This window comes from Amblyraja radiata, chromosome 11 (genome assembly GCF_010909765.2).
Source record: "Amblyraja radiata isolate CabotCenter1 chromosome 11, sAmbRad1.1.pri, whole genome shotgun sequence".
NCBI classification, from domain to species: domain Eukaryota; kingdom Metazoa; phylum Chordata; class Chondrichthyes; order Rajiformes; family Rajidae; genus Amblyraja; species Amblyraja radiata.
Window position 1 is genome coordinate 9926368 of NC_045966.1, and position 25249 is coordinate 9951616.

At 43.9% G+C, this 25249-nt stretch overlaps 1 long non-coding RNA gene across 1 annotated transcript in view; it reads right to left on the reverse strand.

The window, feature by feature from the left end:
- Window positions 1-23795, reverse strand: part of LOC116978266 — a 78076-nt gene extending 54281 nt beyond the window's left edge. The window contains exons 1-2 of the long non-coding RNA XR_004413427.1: window positions 23562-23795; window positions 11789-11916 (exon numbers count right to left, since the gene is read on the reverse strand). This is a non-coding gene — a long non-coding RNA (uncharacterized LOC116978266). The remainder of the gene's footprint in view (window positions 1-11788; window positions 11917-23561) is intronic.
- Window positions 23796-25249: the final 1454 nt, after the last annotated feature.

Here is a 25249-nt window from a genome sequence, read left to right on the forward strand (position 1 = left end):
TACTTCTCTCCAGAGATGCTGCTTGACCTGCGGAGTTACTCCAACAACCTGGGTCTGTCTTTGGGGTAAACCAGCACCTTGCAGTTCCTTCCTACACACTATTGATTTTATTGTATGTTAGTTTAGATAATTAACACCAACTAACGCAGTGTAAATCAAGCTAGTCAGATGCCATTGACACCAACAGCAACATCAGAAGCTAGAGGTAGATAATAAGACTTGTTTTGATCAAACTAATCTGAAACCCCACTATCAATCAGGTCTCTTTGACGAGTAGTCACTGCTGAAAAAACAGAATACAGGAATTAATTTTGCAATATTTTAGAAGAATGAGCGGGGGGGGAGGGGGATTTCATTGAAACCTACAGAATAGTGAAAGGCTTGGATGGAGTGGATGTGGAGAGGATGTTTCCACTAGTGGGAGAGTCTAGGACTAAATGTCATAGCTTCAGAATTAAAGGATGTTCTTTTAGGAAGGAGATGAGGAGAATTTTCTTTAGTCACAGGGTGGTGCATCTGTGGAATTCTTTGCCACAGAAGGCTGCGGAGACCAAATCAGTGGATATACAGTAATTAAGGCAGAGATAGATAATTTCTTGATTAGTACGGGTGTCAGAGGTTATGGGGAGAAGGCAGGAGAATGGGGTTAGGTGGAAGAGATAGATCAACCATGATTGAATGGCGGAGTGGACTTGATGGGCCGAGTGGCCTAACTCTACTATTCCTTATGACTTTATGACCATTTAATTTTTAAGGGCAGCACAGTGGTGCAGCTAGGAGAGCCACTGCCTCACAGTACCAGAGACCCGGGTGCAATCCTGACCTCGGGTGCTGTTTGTGTGGAGTTTTCATGTTCTCACTGTGACCACATCCTCTGGGTGCTCCAGTATCAACCGGCATCTGCAGTTATTTGATTCTGGCCATCTAACTTAGAGCAATGTGACCAGACTGAGCCACAGCTCATAACTCTTTACTGTACTAATTGATATGGATATTATGGATATGGATACTGATGATTGAACAGCCAAAAGTTCAACTTACTTCAACCTCCCTCATTCAAACCTCCCTCTCCTGTATCCACCCATCACTTAAGAAAGACACAAAATGCTGGAATAACTCAGTGGGACAGGCAGCATCTCTGGAGAGAAGGAATGGATGATGTTTCGCTTCTCCAGTCTGAAGAAGTGCCTCGACCTGAAACGTCACCCATTCCTTCTCTCTAAAGATGCTGCCTGTTCTGCTGAGTTACTCCAGCTTTTTGTGTTTATCTTTGGCTCAAACCAGCAAATGTAGTTCCTTCCTCCACCCATCACTTGCTGGGCAACTTCCTACCCCCACCTCTCTTTGACAGCTCTCTCTTAACCCTCCCACCCCCCACCACCACAATCAGTCTGAAGAAGGGTCCCAACCTGAAATGTCATCTATCCATTCCTCCCACAGATGCTGCCTGATTCACCGAGTTACTCCAGCACTTTCTTGCGTTTTGTTCAAAGATCAACCTACTCATCCCAGGTGGAAAATGAATTAGGGATTGGTCCTGAGGTATATTTCTTCATCTACAAAGCACCAAGCAATGCCACTCCCATTACGGACATTGTCATTCATTTATTGTGGTACACACACGGCATTTGGTTTGACATCCTTTCACGATGATTAAATAGAATGACATAAAACAACATTTGGCTTACAAATCACACAAATTGATTTCCCCGATGACAGAAACTTTTTAATATAATGAGTGGCATGTTTGACGCAGCTTTCACTGCTTTTGAGTGAGCCATAACCAATTGGTAGTACAGGTATATCAAAAGTTGCTGCATTTTGTAAAATGCTGTTGTACATATTGATCAATGTTATCAATGCAGCGCAGATGCCACCAGCAGAACAGTGCAACACAGCAGCCTAAAGTGATTCCATAACATCAGCCTTGTGGTTTTGAAGTTATGTCCCTTATTAAAATATTCAAAGTGTTGAAACTTATAACACCTTTGTATTTTGTTCATAATGCCCAAAATGCTATAGCCTCACACATTATGAATGATATGCTGGGTGGTGTTTAGTCAGTCACATTTGCAAGTCACTACACCACTCACCCTATCTGCCATTCTTTAAGTCATATGCTCTTCCGTAGCAGAAATCCAGAGATAGAATCAGAATTGCCACCTATTTTGGAAAATCAGTGAAACTCGGGCATTAATGTTGCCAGCTACATTAAGTGTAAATAGATGCTATAATGTCTAAAGGTTAAAAGTAATTTTGTGTAGAGACAATTTGCACAGAGAGTGAATTATATCCCCAGAAATAAGTAATAAAGGTGACATGTGTTTATTTAGTTTAGTTTAGAGATACAGTGTGGAAACAGGCCCTTCGGCCCACCGGGTCCATGCCGACCAGCGATCACTCATACACTAGTTCTATCCTACAAACAAGGGCTATTTACAGAAGCCAATATACCTACAAACTCCCATGCCTTTGGATGTGGGGGGAAACTGGAGCACCCGGAGAAAACCCACATGGTCACAGAGTGAAGATACAAACTCCATACAGACAGCACTCGTAGTCAGGATGGAACCTGGGTCTCCAGCGCTGTGAGGTAGCAACTCTATTGCTATGCCACCTTAATGAGGTGGCCTCCTCAATGAGGATCCTCAGATTTAGTTTGTCTTTTCCGATATAGACGTTGTGCATATGTTTTAAAGCATTCCACATGAACATAGAACAGTACAGCGCAAGAACGGGCCCTGCAACCCCAAATATATCCATGCTGAACATAATGCCAAGACCACCTCTAATCTGTCTGGAAGTGATCCATCTGCCTCCATTCCTTGCATATCCATGCATCTGTACACAATTCTCTTTAATGCCACGATTGTATCAGTCTCCACCACATCCCTGGCAGCGCGTTACAGAAACCCAACACTCTGCGTAAAACACGTCCTTCACATCAGCTTTAAACTTTACCCCTCTCACCTTAAAGTTATGCCCTCTAATATTCGATATTTCCATCCTTGAGTAAATGTTCTGGCTGTCTACTCTATCCATGTGTAGGAAGGAACTACATCTGCTGGTTTGCGTAAAGATAGACACGTTATGCTGGAGTAACTCAGCGGGGCAGGCAGCATCTCTGGAGAGAAGGAATGGGTGACGTTTCGGGTCGAGACCATTCCTTCTCTCCAGAGATGCAGCCTGTCCCGCTGAGTTACTCCAGCATTATGAGTCTATCTTATCTGTGCCTCTCATAATTTTACATTTCAACATTACATGGTGGTGAAGAATTAAATAACTATTAAAAAGTAGTTAAAATTAGTGACAATTCAATTTCTTGTTTTGTAAATAAAACTGCATCAACTTATCCCTCATAAATAAAGTTTTTTTTTGATGTTCAGAAAGTTAACGATTACCCAAGCAGATGGCATTGTTCACAAAACAATCTACAAATATCTTCATCCGCTAATAAGTTGGAGTTGAGAGCAATTTCCCAGTTACATTTGCAGTATGATCTCACGTTCAAAAGGCAGAAAATAACATCATGCTATTCAATTGTATCTGCACCATACTGGAACAATATAACAGCCCAGATTTAACTCAGAAAGTGCAAAGCAAATGGCAAATGTGTCGGAAGGAACTGCAGATGCTGGTTCAAACCGAAGATAGACACAAAATGCTGCAGTAACTCAGTGGGTCAGGCAGCATCTCTGGAGAGAAAGGAATGGGTGACATTTCTGGGTAAGGTATGGGAACTGAAGAAGGGTCTCGACACGAAATGTCACCCACTCCTTCTCTCCAGAGATGCTGCCTGTCCCGCTGAGTAACTCCAGCATTTTATGTCTATCTTCAGCGCTCATTAATGTTTCCCAACATTCCATTTCAAAGGCCTGTAGAAATGACTGCAGATGGAAAAAAAATTAAAACAAACTTCAAGAGGCTCAATTGAAGATGCAAAAACAAAAATCCCCACTGGGTAACTAAGGGGTAGAACAAGCAGAAAGTTGGTGGCATTTAGCAAAGTTTGTAACCTGGGATTCATGAGCAAGTGCCTTCTGTGGCCCAGAAAGACCAATTCAATGTGCTGAAAATATGAACTTACTCACTCTTTTCTGCAGCAAGAAGCCTTATTTTATACAACTTCCCATGGTGGATTTGACAAGAGTCTTGGAATAAAGGAACTCTCTGATGATGTCATCAGAATGGGACAGATACTTGAATAAGGGCCCTGCCTGGGCCCAGGTTCAGGGTAATTACTACGGGTGGCCATATCAGGAATCGGTTTCTATAACTTCAAATTACCCTTGCATCCCATCACTCTTGGTCTCTCCTCCACCCAAGTCGTCACTAGTTCTTTTATTTTTATTTTTATATATATATTTATTAGAAGCAAACACATATTATAAACATTTCAAGTATATCAGTCGTACATTGTTAATATTATCAATTGTGGATTGGTTCTGCTTCTAGTTTTTTTTTAAAGATAGGAAGTAAGAGAGAAAGAGGAAAGAAAAAACACAAATGTCAAGATAAAAAAAAGAATTGAATGGTTTATTAATACTACATCTTTGGAGATAGGTTCGTGAATTATAAAGTATAATTTTTCATCTAATCCTGAGCAAGCTTCAGTTAGGTTCCCGTGCTGGACCGATCTACCCCTTCAAATAGTCAATGAATGGAGACCATATTCTAACAAAAAGTTCTTGTTTGTCCTTTAAGACAAATCTGATTCTTTCCAGGTGTAGGGTCTCCGACATTTCCACAATCCACATTTTAATTGTGGGGGTTATAGGTCCTTTCCAAAATTTTAGTATTAATTTTTTCCCAGTTATTATACTGTAATCAAGAACGTCTCTATGGTTTCTTGTGAGTGTTAGACTTTGTTCTGTTATGCCAAGTGTTATTAGTTTTGAATCGGGATCTAATTTAGTATTAATAACTTCAGAAATTATTCTAAAAATATCAATCTAGAAATTTTTGATTTTTATACAGTTTACAAAAGTATGTGCTAGGTTAGCCTCTAGATACTGACATTTATCACAGATAGGAGAGATATGTGGGAAAATTCTATTTAGTTTTGTTTTAGAGTAATGTAATCTGTGTAATATTTTAAATTGTATTAAAGCAGTCTTTACTAGTTCTTAAGTCGTCTTGTTGAATCTCATTGTCTGTAAGTCATTTTCCCCTAGCCCACAGCTAACAATGGCCTGTCTCCTTTATCATCATTACTTTTTTGCATATCTTTCATTCATTTGTACCATATCTCTCTCTACTTCACCATCTATATCTCTCGTTTCCCTTTCCCCCGAGTCTAAATAAAGGTCTCGACCCGAAACGTCACCTTTTCCTTCCCTCCAGAGACGCTGTCTGACCCGCTGAGTTACTCCAGCTTTTTGTGTCTATCAAGAATCAGGAATCAGGAATCAGGAATCAGGAATCACAAATCAGGAATCACGAATAACGAATCACGAATCAGGAATCACAAAATCACGAATCAGAATCTGAATTCGGAATCCAAAATCGAAATCAGGAATCAGAGGACTGTGAATTCCCCCACTGACTGGGAAGGAATATGAAATGTTAAGACATTATCCAGCAGAACCGCAGGTCTATTATTGATTTACCAGCTATTCAATTACTTTTCAAGTCATTATTCTTGTGAAATTGGCTAGTCTGCAATGTAACGTTATTACGATCAAGATTCCATGAATTATTGCTGTTCATGCTAAAATTGACAAGGTGTATTGTTTACTGTTATGTTTAAAAACGCAGTAGTAAATCCGAATGTATCACATGCAAAATAAATGTTCCTCAATCCCAGAGGTTAGTCTGTTAGTTTATTTCGCGACACAGATAATTAGAACAAATGAGATGTTTCTAGCTATTGCGTTCCATTGGTACATTTCATAAAAACATGTGCCCATTTCTATTTTTGGCATCAGCTACAGTCAGCTTTTCTTAATCAGGCTTCAGTTGAGGATTGATGTAAAGATCCACAGTCCTAAAGTAGACACAAAATGGTGGAGTAACTCAGCGGGCCAGGCAGCATTCCTCTGGATGGAAGGAATGGGTGACGTTTTGGGGACCAGACCCTTCTTCAGACTCTGATGAAATCTGAAGAAGGGTCTCGATCCGAAACATCGCCCATTCCTTCTCTCCAGAGATGCTGCCTGTCCCGTTGAGTTACTCCACCATTTTGTGTCTATCTTCGGTGTAAACCAGCATTTACAGTTCCTTCCTGCACACCGCTAAAGTGTTCAGGGCCAGGGAACAGATTCTCATTTCAAACTGAAATAGGGCCTCAACCCAAAATTTCACCTATCCATGTTCTCCAGAGATGCTGTCTGACCTGCTGAGTTACTCCAGCACTTTGTGTCTTTTTAACTCACATTTCAACTTCTGTAATTGTCCTTGGATTGAGAGTTTGATCATTTTATAAATCTTAGTTCAACTGTTCATCCAATTTCAACCACCATAGTTTGGCATTTGCACAAATTGATTTTTCTTTAAGCTCTTGCAGAGAACAGAGTCTGAGAGTGTTTCACTATGTTAATATTGCTATATATTTGCAAGTTCCAGTAGATCGTTTATTTGCAGTGATGAATTTCATTACGAAACGCTAATGTTTTTAGAAGCTTTAATATAAACAGAGCAATAAATAATTTTTCAAATGGCTGGACCGCAATAATTTGTGCTTCAAAAGGTTTATGGCCCAGAAAGTTATGTTCATTTTAATGACTCGCTTCGGACCAGTGTACTGTGTGCCAATGTTGGTTTTAGTCTCGAGCTGCTGCCTAAAGGTTCGTGGCTCTGGAGGCCCAAAGTGTTGGGTGCTAATTTTTTTCCTTGGCTTTCTTGAATCTTTCCTTTTTTTTCTGCTGATAGTGCTGCTGCCTCACAGCGCCAGAGACCTGGGTTCAATCCTGACATCCGGTGCTGTCTGTGTGGAGTTTGCACGTTCTCTAAGTGACCGTTGGGTTTCCCTTGGGTGCTTCGGTTTCCTCCCACATCCCAAACTCTCCCAAAGAAGGAGAGTTACGAAGACCTCCTACAAGCTCGTGTCGACCATGCTGCGAGTATGAGTCGAGGGCAAACTCGCCAGAACTCGCGGATTAGGTCGCCCGTGGGACAGGCCCTTTAAGTTACATAAATAAAACAAAAAGTGCTGGAGTAACTCAGTGGGGTCCCAACCTGAAACATTGTTTATCCATGTTCTCTCCAGAGGTGTTGCAGAAACAAAGAACTGAAGATGCTGACATACCAAAGGTCGACCTTTGGACGAATTGTGAAAGGCCTGGATAGAGTGGATGATGAGAGGATGTTTCCTCTGGTAGGGCAGTCTAGACTGGGGAAAGCTTCAGAATAAAAATATGTACTACCAGAAAGGAGATGAGGAGTAATTTCTTTAGCCAGAGGATGGTGAATCTGTGGAATTCATTGCCACAGACAGCTGTGGAGGACGTCTTTAGGTATTGTTTCCTGTGGAGATTTGCAGATTAATAATGGTTTCAAAGGTTATGGGCAGAAGGCAAGAGTATGGCATTGAGAGGGAAAGATAGATCAGCCATGAAGGAGTAGACTCAATGGGCCGAATGGCCTAATTTTACTCCTATAAACTTCTGAACACGACGTACAGGTCCAGCAAATGATAAAGAGGTCAAATGTTATGTTAGCCTGTGCATTCTCTCTGGAGATGCCACCTGACCCACTGGGTTCATCCAGCACTTGGTGCTTTGCTGTTAGCCTGTATGATGAGATGGTGTGAATGCAGGAATAAGACAGCACAGTTGCAACTCCACAGTGGGCTTAGATAGACTGCACCTGGAGTGCTGTGCATGGTTTTGGTCTCTTTGCTTAAGGAAGGCCAGGCTCAACACAGTGAGAACGCAGCAGGAATGTACTGCTGCTGGCATGGCAAGCTAGAGAGATGTAGACTGGGACTGCAAGCTCCAGGGTGTAGAAGAATGAGGGCAGGTCTCGAAGGAACTTATAGAAATTAAAAAAAAAACCTAACAGGCTTGAAGCAGACAGGCCGATTCCCCTGGCTGACGAGTGTAGGACTAGGGGATAGTGAAACCTTGACATTCTCTATACTCTGGAAGGCTGGGGAGTGCTGGACATTAAGGGGACTACAGGTTATGGCAACAGTGCTTAAAATAAAAGACCAGACATGATCCTAATGAATGGTGGAGAATGCTTGAAGGGCCTAATGAGTCTGCAGTCAGAAGGGGGTGAATCTGAGGAATTTTTTGCCACAGAAGGCTGTGGAGGCCAGGTCAATGGTTACTTTTCGGGCAGAGATAGATAGATTCTTGATTAGTACGGGTGTCAGGGGTTATGGGGAGAAGGCAGGAGAATGGGGTTGGGAGGGAAAGATAGATGTGCCATCACAGTTTAAGGATAAGGGGGAAATCTTTTAGGACCGAGATGAGGAAAACATTTTTCACACAGAGGGTGGAGAATCTGTGGAATTCTCTGCCACAGAAAGTAGTTGAGGCCAGTTCATTGGCTATATTTAAGAGGGAGTTAGATGTGGCCCTTGTGGCTAAAGGGATCAGGGGGTATGGAGAGAAGGCAGGTACAGGATACTGAGTTGGATGATCAGCCATGATCATATTGAATGGCGGTGCAGGCTCGAAGGGCCGAATGGCCTACTCCTGCACCTATTTTCTATGTTTCTATGTTTCTATGATTGAATGACGGAGTACACTTGATGGGCCGAATGGCCTAATTCTGCTCCTACGACTTATGAACATGAACTAATGACCGATCGCTGCTCCCATTTCTAGTGTTCTAATAATGAGTCAGGCTACCTGTGTTGGTGATTTGTGGCATTTTGCTCATTTTAACCAGAAACTGTGAGGGGGTGGGTGGGTGATTAATATGACGGAATGCAGCACAGTGAATGTAGCGTGTCGTATGGTGAATGTATGGAGAACTGTGAATGTAGTTGAGAACCTCTCAGAAAGGATGGAAAGACACAAATTACAAGTCGGACGATTTTCGAGGCCAAAAACCTTGGAGTACATGACATCCCATTAATCCGCTCACCGACACTCACTTATCATTGAAGAACTTCCCTGAAATCCCTGCGTAAGGCTGCTTCAGTAAGCTAGAGTTTAAGTCACGAACAATGGATGGGATGCACAGTCACTTGATCAAAAGGCTCACTCCCGACCCCAGCATCACTCCCAATGCCGTTTCAATCAAAGATCTTAGAGCGGGTCTTTGGTTCCAATGCCAGTTACAAGATTTGTTGAGGAAACTTGAAGAAAATCAATGTCATCGCAAACGCAGCAATTTTGTTAAATTCATGGAGAGGGTTGGACTTAGCACAGAGCACTGAAACAGGCATTTCTGCCCTGCTTGCCAACAGCAACTAATGTGTTCCATTAGTTCACAAGTGATTAGCCATGATCACATTGAATGGCGGTGCTGGCTTGAAGGGCCGTGTGACCTAATCCTGCACCTATTGTCTATTGTCTATTATTTACTCTAGTCCCACCTGCCCATGTTTGGCCCATATCCTTCTAAACCTTTCATATCGATGTACCTGTCCTATCTTTTAATCGTTATTATAGTTTTTGCCCCAGCTACATCCTCTGGCATCTCATTCCATACATGCACCACTGTCTGTGTGAAAACGTTGCCCCTCAGATTCACATTCAATCTTTCGCCACTCATGTTAAATCTGCTTCTTGATTTCTCCCACTCTGGATAAAAGGCTGTGCATCAATCCCTATCTATTCCCCTCGTGATCTTGTACATCGCGATAAGATTACACCTCATCCTCCTTCACTCCAAGAAATACAGTCCTAACCTGCCCAACCTTTCCATATCAACTCTGGCCTTCAAGTCCTGGCAACATCCCCATAAATCTCTGTACTCTATCCAGCCTAACAACATCCTTCCTAAAGCAGGGTGACTGAAGCCTTGGGGTGGAAGTTTGCAACCTTCACATGGTCCGCCCTGTTTCGACAAACGCAATCAACCTGGCGTGCACAATCAAATAAGATCAAATAGAAGAAGTTGTCCTACAACTTTAGGCTGTGCACGCCATACGCAAGATGAAGAAGATGACTGAAGCCGAACACAATATTCCAACTGTGGCCTCACCCGCATCTTGTACAGCTGTAACATAACATTCCATTTTTTATAGACACAAAAAGCTGGAGTAACTCAGCAGAACAGGCAGCATCGCTGGAGAGAAGGAATGGGTGACGTTTCGTGTTGAGAAGAAGGGTCTCGACCCGAAACATCGCCCATTCCATCTCTCCAGAGATGCTGTCGGTCTCGCTGAGTTACTCCAGCTTTTTGCGTATCTTTGTTTTAAACCAGCATCTGTAGTTCCCTCCGACACATTCCATTTTTTATAGTCAATACTCAAACTGATGAAGGCCAATGGGTCTAAAGTCTTCATGACCAGCTCACAAGTTATAGGTAGAGCTGCTGCCTCACGGTGCCAGAGGCCCCGGTTTGAACCTGACCTCGGGTGACAACTTTGTGCAGTTCATAGGAGCAAAATTAGGCCATTTGACCATCAGGTCCACTTCGCCATTCAATCATGGCTGATCTATCTTTCCCTCTCAACCCCATTCTGCTGTCTTCTCCCCATGGCCCCTGACACCTTATCTACCTGTATGAGTTGCAAATATCATTCCATTGCTGTAATTTTGACAGTAATCACTAATGCCCCTGTCCCACTTAGGAAACCTGAACGGAAACCTCTGGAGATTTTGCGCCCCACCCAAGGTTTCCGTGCGGTTCCCGGAGGTTTTTGTCAGTCTCCCTAATGGTCGAAAGTGGTTTCCGCTTCTTCTATGTTCCGGCGATTATTTCAAAAAATTCATAACTGGCCTCGACTAAAAATAGGTTGCCGTTTTAAAAATCGGTAATTTTTTAGCCGAAGTCGTTTGCGATGCTAGTTGAAGGTGGTTGCCGGAGGTTGCAGGTGGTTGCCGGAGGTTGCAGGTGGTTGCTGGAGGTTGCAGGTGGTTGCCGGAGGTTGCAGGTGGTTGCCGGAGGTTGCAGGTGGTTGCCGGAGGTTGCAGGTAGTGGAAGGTAAGACAAAGCGGAAAACACTTTCGACCATTAGGGAGACTGACAAAAACCTCCGGGAACCTCTGGGAACCTCCAGGAACCGCACGGAAACCTTGGGTGGGGCACAAGTCTCCAGAGGTTTCCGTTCAGGTTTCCTAAGTGGGACAGGGTTCATTAAGGTAACGTCTAGGAAGTAACTGCAGATGCTGGTTTAAACAATGCCATTAACTTTCATTCATTTGTTCCCTATCCTGCTACATCACCGTCGATATCTCTCATTTCCCTTTTCCCTGACTATTGAAGAAGGGTCTCGACCTGAAAACTCACCCATTCCTTCTCTCCAGAGATGCTGCCTGTCCCGCTGAGTTACTCCAGCATTTTGATATATATTTTTTTATTAAAGGTAATCAATTACAATGCTTCAAACAACTTTATATCAAATTAATTCAATTTGCATTAAGTAAAACACTAGTAATACTTATCTACTATTTTTTTTAGAAATAATGATAGAAAAAGAATAGAACAGTTATAAATCATTAAGAGAGTGATTAAATAATAATTTGATTATATATAAGAAAGAAAAGAGAAACGAAAAAAAAAAAAAAAAAAAAAAAAAAAATGAAAAACCACAATATGTATTGTTAATAACACTACTACAAGTGATAGTATCAATAAAGACATATGTTAATTCCAATATTCCAGCATTTTGCGTCTATCTAAGTCCATCTGTATATAACAACCTCCTGTATAAAAACAGACGTACCTCTTTGAGTGCAGCTCCACGTATAAGTAGCTTCCTGGGGGGTTTCTTTTCCAACCATCCTTCTGCCATCAACAAGCATATTCCAAGCAAGGAAAGAAATGGCCATAATAGTCTGGACGTCATTGGACCTGGTAAATCAGAGAGATAACAGTCACATTTTGCTCTTTCTAAATGTTTTAGCTTATATTAAAACAAAACATTTGATTTGATTTTACTTGATAGCCGATTGTCCCAAAAATTGCTGGCTCGAAGGGCCGAATGGCCTACTCCTGCACCTATTGTCTATTATTCATCAAAAAACCCAGAGATTCAATAGTTCCCGCAGAGATGTATTGATTTGTCGAAACAAACAATCGCAGATGGTGGTTAATACACAAAAGGACAGAAAGTGCTGAACTTACTCAGCAGGTCAGGCAGCATCTCTGGAGAACATGGATAGGCAGTCTCGACCTGAAACTTCCCCTATCCATGCTGTTGTATTGATTTGTTGAAACATAGATACATAGAAACATAGAAACATAGAAAATAGGTGCAGGAGTAGGCCATTCGGCCCTTCGAGCCTGCACCGCCATTCAATATGATCATGGCTGATCATCCAACTCAGTATCCTGTACCTGCCTTCTCTCCATACCCCCTGATGCCTTTAGCCACAAGGGCCACATCTAACTCCCTCTTAAATATAGCCAATGAACTGGCCTCTGTGGCAGAGAATTCCAGAGAATTGAAGCATGCATAGGTATGATAAATAGCTTGAAAGATGTAGCATGGAAGCAGGCCCTTCGGCCCAGCGAGTCCATGTTGACTATCACCCACACATTTACACTAACCCGCCAGTAATCTTCATTCATTCATTCATCATCGTTAAAAACATTAGCGACGCAGTGGTGCTGGTTTGCAACGGGAACGGTGACGGACGCACCACACGTCTCTGTCCTCCAGTTCTTGCGGACTTCCGCCGCTGGAAGTACAGGATCCTGGTGTGTGTGTGTGTGTGCTTTATCATCGTTTCTTACAATGCCGTGTACGACAGTGATCGCAACTTCTACTGAAGTGTGGATGGCCTTTGGCTCACTAGAAGCTCATCCGGCCTTTGATAGGTCCTGTTTTTGGTCCTGCTGGGGGTCCACAGACCCCTCCTCACCTGGCAAACCAGGTGGGGGAGTCGGTTTAGTCATTGACTAACCGACAACTATCTGATAGCCGCCGACTATCCGCTCCCAGTACTTGAAGTCCTCCACTTTCATGAGAAATGCACCACCACTGATCTAATCCATCCATATTCTCTCAATATTGTTACCAGTTCTTCCCAGATTTTAGCACACACCTACATGTTCCGTATCCCTCCATTCTCTGCGTATACATGGGCCTATCTCAAAGCTTCTAAAATTGCCACTATTGGTTTAGTTTACTTTAGAGATACAGCGTGGAAATAGGCACTTCAGCACACTGAGTCCACGCTGACCAACAATCACCCATACACCAGTTCTATCTTACACACAAGGGACAATTTACAGAAGCCAATTAATTTACAATTCTGCACGTCTTTGGAGTGTGGGAGGAAACTGGAGCACCCGGAGAAAACCCACGCGGTCACAGGGAGAATGTACAAACTCCGTACAGGCAGCACCCTTAGTCAGAATCGAATCTGGGTCTCTGGTGCAGTGAAATGCTTGGGACACTGGAAATGCTCTGACTAGCACTGTGAACCATTATGAGACTGGATTGGAAGGCAGAATGACAGGTCAGATGAAGTGTTAGTAGTGCCTGGTAAAGTGGAAATAAAATTCAATTGGAAAGGAATAACCTAATTATTACTCAAGCTGCAGACCATCACACTGGCACATTGTCACCACCTTCGGAGTCAGTCCTGGGAATTTTGAATATTTAGGGCCCTTTTCTACACGATTTCCTACCCAGCTGTTAAAGGAGAAGTAGAATTTACCCTGGTGCCGCATTCAGTGGCACATCTCAGAAGCTAGTGTTTGAAATGGTGATGCACTAATTATAGGTTGAATCAATTAGATGCAGCTTGGGCTGAAACTCATATCAACAGAAAAGCCTTACTTGACCTCCTCTGCAGTTCATTTTGCAAATTCATAAACATGTTGATTATCTGTGTGTCAGAAACTGGGCCGATCAAAGGCAAATAGGCCACAAATAATTTCCAGGTGAAAATATGATTATTGACGGTAATAGACTGGATGGGGAGGGCATTGAGTTTGTGTGGCTCACTTATGCAGGCATGGAGCACAGCGAATGCAAGAGGCAATAGTGTTTTACTGTCATATGTTACAAGCAGAACAATGAAATTCTTACTTGTAGCATCACAACACAATATGTAAACATAGTACTCTGTTAACAATTATATATATGTTATATATATATTACAACTGTTATATATATGTGTGTGTGTGTGTGTGTGTGTGTGTGTGTGTGTGTGTGTGTGTGTGTGTGTGTGTGTGTGTGTGTGTGCGTGTGCGTGTGCGTGTGTGTGTACATTTAAATATACATATGTCTATCCATATAGATAGATCAAGATAGATATAGAGGTGTATGTGTATATGCATGTGCCCTCTCTATCCAGTCTATTACTGTCAATAATCATATTTTCACCGGTAAATTATTTGTGGCCTATTTGCCTTTGATCGGCCCAGTTTCTGACACACAGATAATCAACATGTTTATGAATTTGCAAAATGAACTGCAGAGAAGGTCTAGCAATGCTTTTCTGTTGATATAAATTTCACTCAAGCTGTATATTATTAATTTCACTCAAGCTGTGTATTATTATACACACACATACACATGCATCTCTATATCTATGTGCGTGTGTGTATTTATGTACATAATCTTCGGAAGAAGGGTCTCGACCCGAAAGTTCACCCATTCATTCTCTCCAGAGATGCTGCCTGTCCCGTTGAGTTACTCCAGCTTTTTGTTTCTATCTTCGGTTTAAACCAGCATTTGCAGCTCCTTCTTACAGGTCAAAAGACAAAACCATTTCCGTAAGTCTATGTAGTTCAGAACTTATTTAGAGGCTGTAGTATATAATAGGCTGGTGGCTGTAGGGACACTTTGACAGTGTATTCCAAGGTACACAGCCGAGGAACAACAAAATAAACAGAAGGTTTGGGCAGAGAAATGGAGACTCAGGACCAGTTTCTTCCCCTCTGTTATCAGGCTTCTGAACGGTCCTTCCATACGCTAGGGTATTGTCCAATTCACCTCTACCTCAATGCAGACATTGGGCTTTGCCTATGCAACTGATGCGTTACAATGCTGAGAGCTGTATTCTGCACTCTGTATCTTCCCCTTTGCTCTACCTGTTGTACTTGAGTTGTTCCTGATTGTATTGATGTGCAATCTTATCTGATCTAATTGGATTCCAAAGCTTTTCACCGAACCTGGGAACATGGGGCTATAATAAACCTAAACTTAAACATACAATCAAGCCAACCTCAAGTACAATAGGTAGAGTGAAGAGAAAGATACAGTGCAGATATACAAAGAACTTAAATTGATTGATGTACATTTATTTATAATAAGTGCAGGTTATTCTATTCTAAAAAGAATTTCAATCACCAAAGCTATAATGTTATCAACCTATTAGTCTACTGGAGATATGGAAAACATGACTTTCTCATTTAATGAATATGTTGTCTAGGCATAACTTCTAGAAAATGTGAATTGTTACCCGTTTCGTTCAACCTTAGATACAATCCCGCCCTCTCAATTTGGGAAGGGATGGCATATAGAGTCATATACCACCAGGGGGCGCCACACGATGGCTGCCTCGCCAACGATCTATCTTCGTCTTGTCCTTCTGTTGTGTTTTTAGGTTGTTGTTAAATGTATGTTTGAGTTTATTTTGAGTTTTGCATGATGTGGGGGGTGGTGGAGGGGGTGGGGGACTTCTAGAGCCACCCCCTCCACCACAGGCTCCACCTTCCAAAACCGTGGAGCCTGTGAACTTTAACATCAGGCGATCCCTTTGCCAGGGGTCGGCCTTTGGTGCTCCAACCTGTGTGAGCTGCGGACTTTAACATCCTGGAGCACGCGGTCCCCGGTGAGAGAACGATTTTGGGAACTACAAGCCGCAGGAGTTTCGGCCGCACTGACGTGGGAGGTCGATCGCCGGCTGCGAATGGTTCGACTCCCCCGACCATAGGAGGAAAGGAGGAGAGAAGGTAGGACTTTATTGTCTTTCAACACGGTGGGGAATGTGCAGGAGCCGCTGTGGTGGATGTTTATGTCAATTTTTTATGTAGTTGTGTGTCTTGTTACATGGAAACATAGAAAATAGATGCAGGAGTAGGCCATTCGGTCCTTCGAGCCTGTACCGCCATTCAATATGATCATGGCTGATCATCCAACTCAGTATCCTGTACCTGCCTCCTCTCCATACCCCCTGATCCCTTTAGCCACAAGGGCCACATCTAACTCCCTCTTAAATATAGCCAATGAACTGGCCTCGACTACCCTCTGTGGCAGAGAGTTCCAGAGATTCACCAACTCTCTGTGTAAAAAATGTTTTTCTCATCTCAGTCCTAAAAGATTTCCCCTTTATCCTTAAACTGTGACCCCTTGTTCTGGACTTCCCCAACATCGGGAACAATCTTCTTACATCTAGCCTGTCCAACCCCTTAAGAATTTTGTTGCTTTTTTGTTATGACTGTATGGCAAATCAAATTCCTCGTATGTTGCAAAACATACTTGGCTAATAAATTACGAATATGATTATGAGATAGAGTCCTAGTCATACAGCATGGAAACAGGCCCTTCGGCCCAACTTGCCCACACCAGCCAACATGTCCCATCTACAGTAGTCCCACCAGCCTGGGTTTGGCCCACGTCCCTCTGAACCTGTCCTATCCATGTACCTGTCTAAATGTTTCTTAAATGTTGCGATAGTACCTGCCTCAACTACCTCCTATGGCAGTCAGTCCCATACACCCACCACCCTCTGTGTGAAAAGGATCCTCAGATTCCTATTCAATCTGAAGAAGGATAGAAGGATCTCGACCCGAGTCGTCATCCATTCCTTCTCTCCAGATGCTGCCTGTCCCGCTGAGTTACTTCAGCTTTTTGTGTCTATCTCCAATTAAATCTTTCCCCCTTCACCTTAAACCAATGTCCTCTGGTTTCTCAATTCCCCTTACTCTGGGCAAGAGACTCTGTGAGTCTACCCGATCTCTGGAAAGGAAATTCTTAGAAGGACACAAATTTAAGTGAAGCATTGGTGGATTTTTGCAGGAATCATTGTATGCTGTAAACAATAACAGATTTTCCAAATATTTCAGGAAGATGATGTACCTTTCAAAGTTTTACAGGAGTTGGACAGGTTAGATGCAGGAAGATTGTTCCCGATGTTGGGGCAGTCCTGAACAAGGGGTCACAGTTTAAGGATAAGGGGGAAATCTTTTAGGACTGAGATGAGAAAAACATTTTTCACACAGAGAGTGGTGAATCTCTGGAATTCTCTGCCACATAAGGTAGTTGAGGCCAGTTCATTGGCTATATTTAAGAGGGAGTTAGATGTGGCCCTTGTGGCTAAAGGTATCAGGGGGGTATGGAGAGAAGGCAGGTACAGGATACTGAGTTGGATGATCAGCCATGATCATATTGAATGGCAGTGCAGGCTCGAAGGGCCGAATGGCCTACTCCTGCACCCATTTTCTATGTTTCTATGTTTCTAAAGTTTGAAAATGTGGTTATTCTCTGAAATATTATATGAACAGAAACATTTTGCATCCCAAGGAAACCTAATTTTCATTTTAAATTGTCTTGACAAATTTGCATCGCAAATTCCCACCCAAACAACTCCAAATGTAGCATTCTCAGATTCCTAATAACCTGCTGATTAGCCTGCTATTTTTGCTTAGGTTCCTCATAAGATCCAATGATATAGGAGCAGTATTAGGCCATTTGGCCCATCAAGACTTCAGAGATACAACATGGAGACAGGTCCTTCGGTCCACCCAGTCCGTGCCGACCAGCGATCACCCCGCACACTAGCACTATCCTACGCACTGGAGACAATTTACAATTTTACCAAAAACAATTAACCTACAAACCTGTAGGTCTTTGGAGTGTGGGAGGAAACCGAAGCACCTGGAGACAACCCACAAAGTCACAGGGAGAACATAGATAGAAACTCTGTACAGACAGCACCCGCAGTCAGGATTGAACCTGGGTCTCTGGCACTGTAAAATGCAGCAAGTCTACGGCTGTGCCACCGTGCCTCCCCATGTCTGCCCCACCATTCCATCGTGGCTGATCTATCTTTCCCTCTTAACCCCTCTCTTCTGCCTTCTCACCAGAATCTTTGACATCCATACTAATCAAGATTATTTTACTCATATTACTTTAATATATATATGTGTGTGTGTGTGTGTGTGTGTGTGTGTGTGTGTACACACACACACACACATATACACATACATACATACACACACCCACACATATACATACATACATATATATACACACACCAATCAATCCCATGTTATACCATGTTTAAGAAAGAACTGCTGATGCTGGTAAATCGAAGGTAGACACAAAATGCTGGAGTAACTCAGCGGGTGAGGCAGCATCTATGGATGCATCTATGGATGCTGCCTCACCCGCTGAGTTACTCCAGCATTTTGTGTCTACCATGTTGTATGTCTACCATGTTATACACTCTCATTAATGCCATACGGTCCCAGTCAGTTCCATTTATTCTTTCTAGATCCGACCTTATTTTAAAACTACTCTTTAACGATGCAACGCGGGTTCTTTGTGAATCTTTGCCGGCTTGCCTGTAGTTGACAATGTAGCGGCCACTGTAGAGTGTTCGGCAAGTTAAACATGAACTGCGATGATTTTAGCTGACTGACATAGGGTGCCATTAAGCCGATAATAAAATCAATATCTTTTTTTTTTTTGAATGGGGGGGGGGGGGGATTTTTTAATGGCTTGAACATGACCAAAGCCGTCTCATCGCCACCTGCTTGCAGTAAGTCGTTCATGAGCACTTCTATGGTGAACAGCGCCACAGCGGCGTGAGCTGGGCTCCCGCACCCGTCGGGGGACCAGCTTTGACAAAGAGCAAGAACAAGCGAAAGACACAAATAATAAACTCAAGTCAAACGCAGTTTGTAGTCTTGAATGTCGAGGGGATGTGCAGGGAACAACGGGACACGGCGCTAAACTGCCGAAAGGAATGGTGCCAATCTGACTTGATATTCTATCGCGGAGTCTTACAGCACGGAAACAGGCCCTTCGGCCCAACTCGTCCATGCCGACCAAGATGGCCCATCTAAGCCGGTCCCATTTGTCCACATCCCTCTAAACCTGTGCACCAGCACACTCAACTACATAACTACGCCGCACTTCCATTGAAGGGCGATGTTTCAGGGAGACGGGATAGACTATAGTTTAACTATGTGGCCTTGGCTTTCAACAGCAAAGAATGACAAGTCAGCAGAAAGAGCAAACGGTCTTAAGGCTGAGGCACAAAGAACTCTAAGTGATCAAATCTTGAGCATAACACAAGTTGCAAGAGTACATCAGCGGGTCAGGCGGCATCGGTGGAAGGAATAGACAGACAGGCGCCGGGACCCTTCTCCAGACATGAGAATGATCGTTGTCTGTCCCGTTCCCTTCACAGATGCTGCTGCACAGGGAGGAACTGCAGGTGCTAGTTTAAATCGAAGATAGACACGAAACGCTGGAGTAACTCCGCGGGACAGGCAGCATCTCTGGAGAAAAGGGACGGGTGACGTTTCGGGTTTAGTCTGAAGAAGGGTCTCGACCCGAAACGTCACCCATTCCTTCTCTCCAGAGATGCTGCCTGTCTCTCTGAGTTACTCCAGCGTTTTGTGTCTATCTTCCCTCCACAGATGCTGCTTTGCTACAGGTCTCCAGGTTCGTCGACAATGCCTACTGCCCAACAAATGTGTACTTGAGTCTGTAAACCAACGCTCTCCAGGGTAGTTCACGGCGGTCTTGAAGCGTAATTGCAATTGAAATCCTTGCTTTATTGATTAACTGTACAGTGGGTGAGGGTGAAGCGAGAGAGGCAGGAACCGAGTGCGTTTCAGCACTGATGTGTGGACAGTTCCTTGGGCTCCGGTCTACTTGATAGACACAAAATGCTTGGGTAACTCGGCAGCATCTCTGGAGATGTTCCCTGCCATCGATGCCCATATATCTGTGTCTCCCTCTCCCCCCGACTCTCAGTCTGAAGAAGGCTCTCGACCCGAAACGTCGCCCATGCCTTCTCTCCAGTGATACACGCCTGTTGCCCCCGCTGTTATGCCAGCATTGTTGTACCTATCTCCAATGTAAAGCGGCATCTGCAGTTCCTTCCTACACACTTTACCTCGTTGAACTTGTTTCTATGTATCCAGGAGGACATGTGCAAATTGGGGTTTGCGCCACGTTTTGTCAACAGTTTAGAAAAAAACGCCGCTTCGCTACAGACGAAAATATAATCTAAATCCGCAGCTCGTTTTAATTGCCAGTTCGTTGTCTCAAACAGCCTCACTTGGTCTGCTGGTATAAAATCCCAAATTAGTTTTGGTGCTGTTTGCCGGCCTATTTGAGCGAGCCCAGTGAACAACTTACTCTCTTAAACCATCAGATATTTATCAAATGTGTAAGACGTTATTCTCACTGACAATCTACACCCTGAATTAAGTCGTGCAGGAAAGAACTGCAGATGCTGGTTTAAACCGAAGATAGACACAACAAGCGGAGTGACTCAGCGAGGCCGGCAGCATCTCTGGAGAGCAGGAATAGGCGTCGTTTCGAGTTGAGACTCTTCTTCAGACTGGTCTGATTTGATTTACATAGAAACATAGAATATAGGTGCAGGAGGAGGCCATGTGGCCCTTCGAGCCAGCACCGCCATTCATTGTGAACATTGCTGATCAGCCACAATCAGTGACCCGTGCCTGCCTTCTCCCCATATCCCCTGATTCCACTAGCCCCTTGAGCTCTATCTAACTCTATTTAAATTCATCCAGTGAATTGGCCTCTACTGACTTCTGTGGCAAATTCCACAAATTCACAACTCTCTGGGTGAAAAAGTTTTTTCTCATCCCAGTTTTAAATTGCCTCCCCTTCATTCTTAGACTGTGGCCCCTGGTTCTGGACTCCCCCAACATTGGGAAAAATTTTCCTGCATCTAACATGTCCAGTCCTTTTATGAATTTATATGTTTCTATAAGATTTCCTCTCATCCTTCTGAATTCCAGTAAATACAAGTCCAGTCTTTCCAATCTGTCCACATATGACAGTCCCGCCATCCCAGGGATTAACCTCATGAACCTATGCTGCACTGCCTCAGGAAGCAAAGATGTCCTTCCTCAAATTAGGAGACCAAAACTGCACACAATACCCCAGACGTGGTCTCACCAGGGCCCTGTACAACTGCAGAAGGACCTCTTTACTCCTGTACTCAAATCCTCGATTTCAAAGTTCAAAGATCCAAGGCTACCCGTTTCAAATGAATCTCCCGGTGGCCCGTTTTATCGGCGAAGGTTAGTTATGGGATGGGTGGATGGATTTACAAGCATTGTTTCCCTAGATATTGGGCATATGGGCTGGGGGCACGGTCTGAGTTAATGAAGAAGGGTCTCGACCCGAAACACCACCCATTCCTTCTCCCCAGAGATGCTGCCTGTCCCGCTGAATCACTCTGGTATTTTGCGTCTGATCTTCTAGTTTTAACTTTCCCTGCCAGCGCGGGTCCGCACAGCACGTTGTGAATTGCGGGTACAGAATCACGGCGTACCGCTAAGCAAACACCCCAGCCCCGCTAAAAGAACAGATTCTCTGGAAGTGCGACCAATGCTCACCGGAGCTCACCAAGCAAACAACGGGGGAAAGGCAAGGGCAACTTCGCGGCTCCGCTCTCTTTAACCATGCCAAGAATACTTGGAAGAATTGGCTTTTAAAAAGTTGTGTGGGGACGAGTAGAACATGCACTGACAATCCCACCGTCGCTCGCCACACGAGATACTGGAAATGATACCTGAATCCGCCGTCATGTTCAGTATGAATTAAAGCCTGGATAGAGTGGATGTGGAGAGAGTGCGTTTCCACTAGTGGGAGAGTCTAGGACCAGAGGGCTCAGCCCCAGAACAAAAGGACGTTCCTTTAGAAAGGAGACGAGGAGGAATTTCTTTAGAGGGTGGTGAATCTGTGGAATTAATTCATTGCCACAGACAAGTCATTGGCTATTTTTGAGCGGAGATTGACAGAATCTTGATTGGTAAGAGTGTACCGAGTTATGGGGGAAAGGCTGGAGAATGGAGAGATAGATCAGCCATGATTGAATGGCGGAGTAGGCTCGATGGGCCGAATGGGCTAATTCTGCTCCTATCACTTACGAACTTATAAATAGAGGCATTGGATATTTACCCGTTACAAAAGTTTCGGGGAGGGGTTGGGGGGTTGAGGGGAGGGGGCGGCTGAGGGAGGGGGAGGGGAATAAACGAAAGGAGAATACTAAACACGACTGCTGGATGATAGGTTCAACATATAGCTGTCAACAACTCGACATCATTCCGGAATTTAAGAGCGTGGGTTCTTAGAGGTTCTGGTTTCTCGCTGATTTTTTTTGGTCAGCTGCATCTTCATAAGATCATTAGTGATAGGAGAAGAATTAGGCCATTCGGCCCATCAAGTCTACTCCGCCATTCAATCTATCTCGCTCGTAACTCCATTCGCCCACCTTCTCCCCCAGAAGCCCTGACACCTGTACTAATCTTCTTTGCGTGCTGGCATTAACTTTAATGAACCTTTCCTTCCATTCAAGCCTGCCGCATGGTCGACCTTCCCAAGGCAGGTGTATCGCGGCGAGATCCGGAGTATTTATCTGAAGAAGGGTCTCGACCCGAAACGCCACCCTGTCCTTCTCTCCAGAGATGCTTGCCTGTCCCGCTGAGTTACTCCAGCGTTTTGCGTCTATCTTCGGTTTGAACCAGCATCTGCAGTTCTTTCCTACATATTTATTCCTCACCACCTGCCGTGGCCGTTTTTAAAACATCGCCAGCAGCACCCAGCCGGACAAAGCCAAGCCGTGTTTTAAAGGGAATCTAATTCAAACCATCTGCAAAAAAAACAGGTGCCTAAATAACGTCCGCGGCTAAGGGAAATAGTCCGGCGTGGTATTATAGAGGCGCCCCGTTATTTAAGATCACGGTCACCTTTAAAATGCATTTCACAATGAATGGAAAGTATTTGGCATGCATAATTCAAAACGCAACTTCACCCATTGTAGCAGGGAAGGGGATAGAAGGGAGGGCAGTTTTAAATGAACCCTCTCTGGCAGAGTAAGGCAGTGTGAAGAAGGGTCTCGACCCAAAAACGTCACCCATTCCTTCTCTCCAGAGACCCACTGAGTTTACTCCAGCATTTTGTGTCTATCTTCGGTGCAAACCAGCACCTGCAAGTTCCTTCCTATCACACAAGACTCACTAGATTCGACTCAATGGGCCGAATGGCCTGCGCGGTGCTCCAGCGAGAGCAGTGGTTTTTAATACTCAATAAGAGAAACATTTCCTAGATTCTGCTTAGAGTTAGGCTTGAGAATGATAATCCATTTATTTTCAAGAGCTCCGGAAGAGCTGCGCTCCGCCAAGCCAGCGTGAAATAATGATGCCTATTTGATAATCGCAGACGCCTGCTGCCTTTACCGTAACAGAAATAATGTTATATTAAAAACACACACAATGCAGAACAAACCAGATGCAAGGATGGTGATTAAAATGCTGAGTTTTACCTGCAACAGCCCGCAGTAAGGGAAGCAATCCGAGACGGGTAGTTCTCTCTCTCTCTCTCTCTCACACACACACAGCGCGCACACACACTGCTGAAAGGGGAGATAGATGTATGTTAACGAGTCCACGCGTGGTGGTGCCCAACCAAGGCGGGTTCCGGGACTAGTGGGGAGCCGGCTCTGGGTCCGGGGAGGACAGACTCGGCACCGCGCGTTGCTGCTGCAGCTACTCGCACCCCCCACTCACTACTCCTCATCTTTATGCTCACACGCGGCTCGGCTCCGGCACACCCACGGGCCCCCGACAACCAATGGCCACACTGTGGCTCCGTCTGAGCCCGGACCCTGCCTCGCTACTAGCCGCGGGACAACGCTGGCTGCCCCGTTACCCTGGCGGCAACACTCCACCCGCCCTCAGAACTAGTGCCGATGAATTACACACTCACCATCTTCCTGATATAGTATATAATATGTGTGTGTGAGAGAGTATATATACATATATACACATACACACATGTATATACACACACACACACAGACATATACCCACTCACACAGACATATACCCACTCACAGTCACACACACACACACACACACACACACACACACACACACACATATATACAGTATATATATATACACATACACACTCATACACAGTCACACACATATATATTATATACAAATATACACCTATACACATACACACACACATATACATACATACAGACACCCACACAGACACATAGTCACACACACATCTATATGTATAATCATCTTCATGTTTGTATATATACATATATATCTACATATATACTGTACATATACTCACACGTATGTGTGTGCGTGCGTCTGTATGTGTATGTATATATGTACATATATATATATATATATATATAATCATGAAGATATATAGATAAGATAATGTATATTATATGTTATATATATATATATTGCATATAATTTTACTTGCAGCAGCACAACAGAATATGTAAACAGACAACTCTGCATACAGTGTCAGTGTCAGTTTAGTTTATTGTCACGTGTACCGAGGTACAATGAAAAGCTTTTTGTTGCGTGCTAACCAGTCAGCAGAAAGACTACACATGATTACAATCAATCCATTGACATGATAATGGAATAACATTTAGTGCAAGGGAAAGCCAGCAAATTCTGATCAAGGATAGTCTAAGGGACATCAGAGGTAGATAGAAGTTCATCGCTGCTCTCTGGTTGTGGTAGGATGGTTCAGTTGCCTGATAACAGCTGGGAAGAAACTGTCCCTGAATCTGGAGGTGTGTGTTTTCACAGTTCTATATCTTTTGCCTGATGGGAGAGGGGAGAAGAGGGAGTGGCCAGGGTGCGACTCGTCCTTGATAATGCTGCTGGCCTTGCCGAGGCAATGTGAGGTATAAATGGAGTCAATAGAAGGATTTGTGTGATGGTCTGGGCTGCATCCACAATTCGCTGCAATTTCATGCGGTCCAGAATGGAGCTGTTCCCAAACCAAGCTGTGATGCATCCTGATAAAGTGCTTTCTATGGTGAGAGTTGTAGGGGACATACCAAACTTCCTAAGCCGTCTAAGGAAGTAGAGGCGTCGGTGTGGCTTCCTGGTGGTTGCTTCAATATGGGTGGTCCAGGAGAAGTTGTTGGTGATATTGACTCCTAGCAATTTATTTTTGACTATC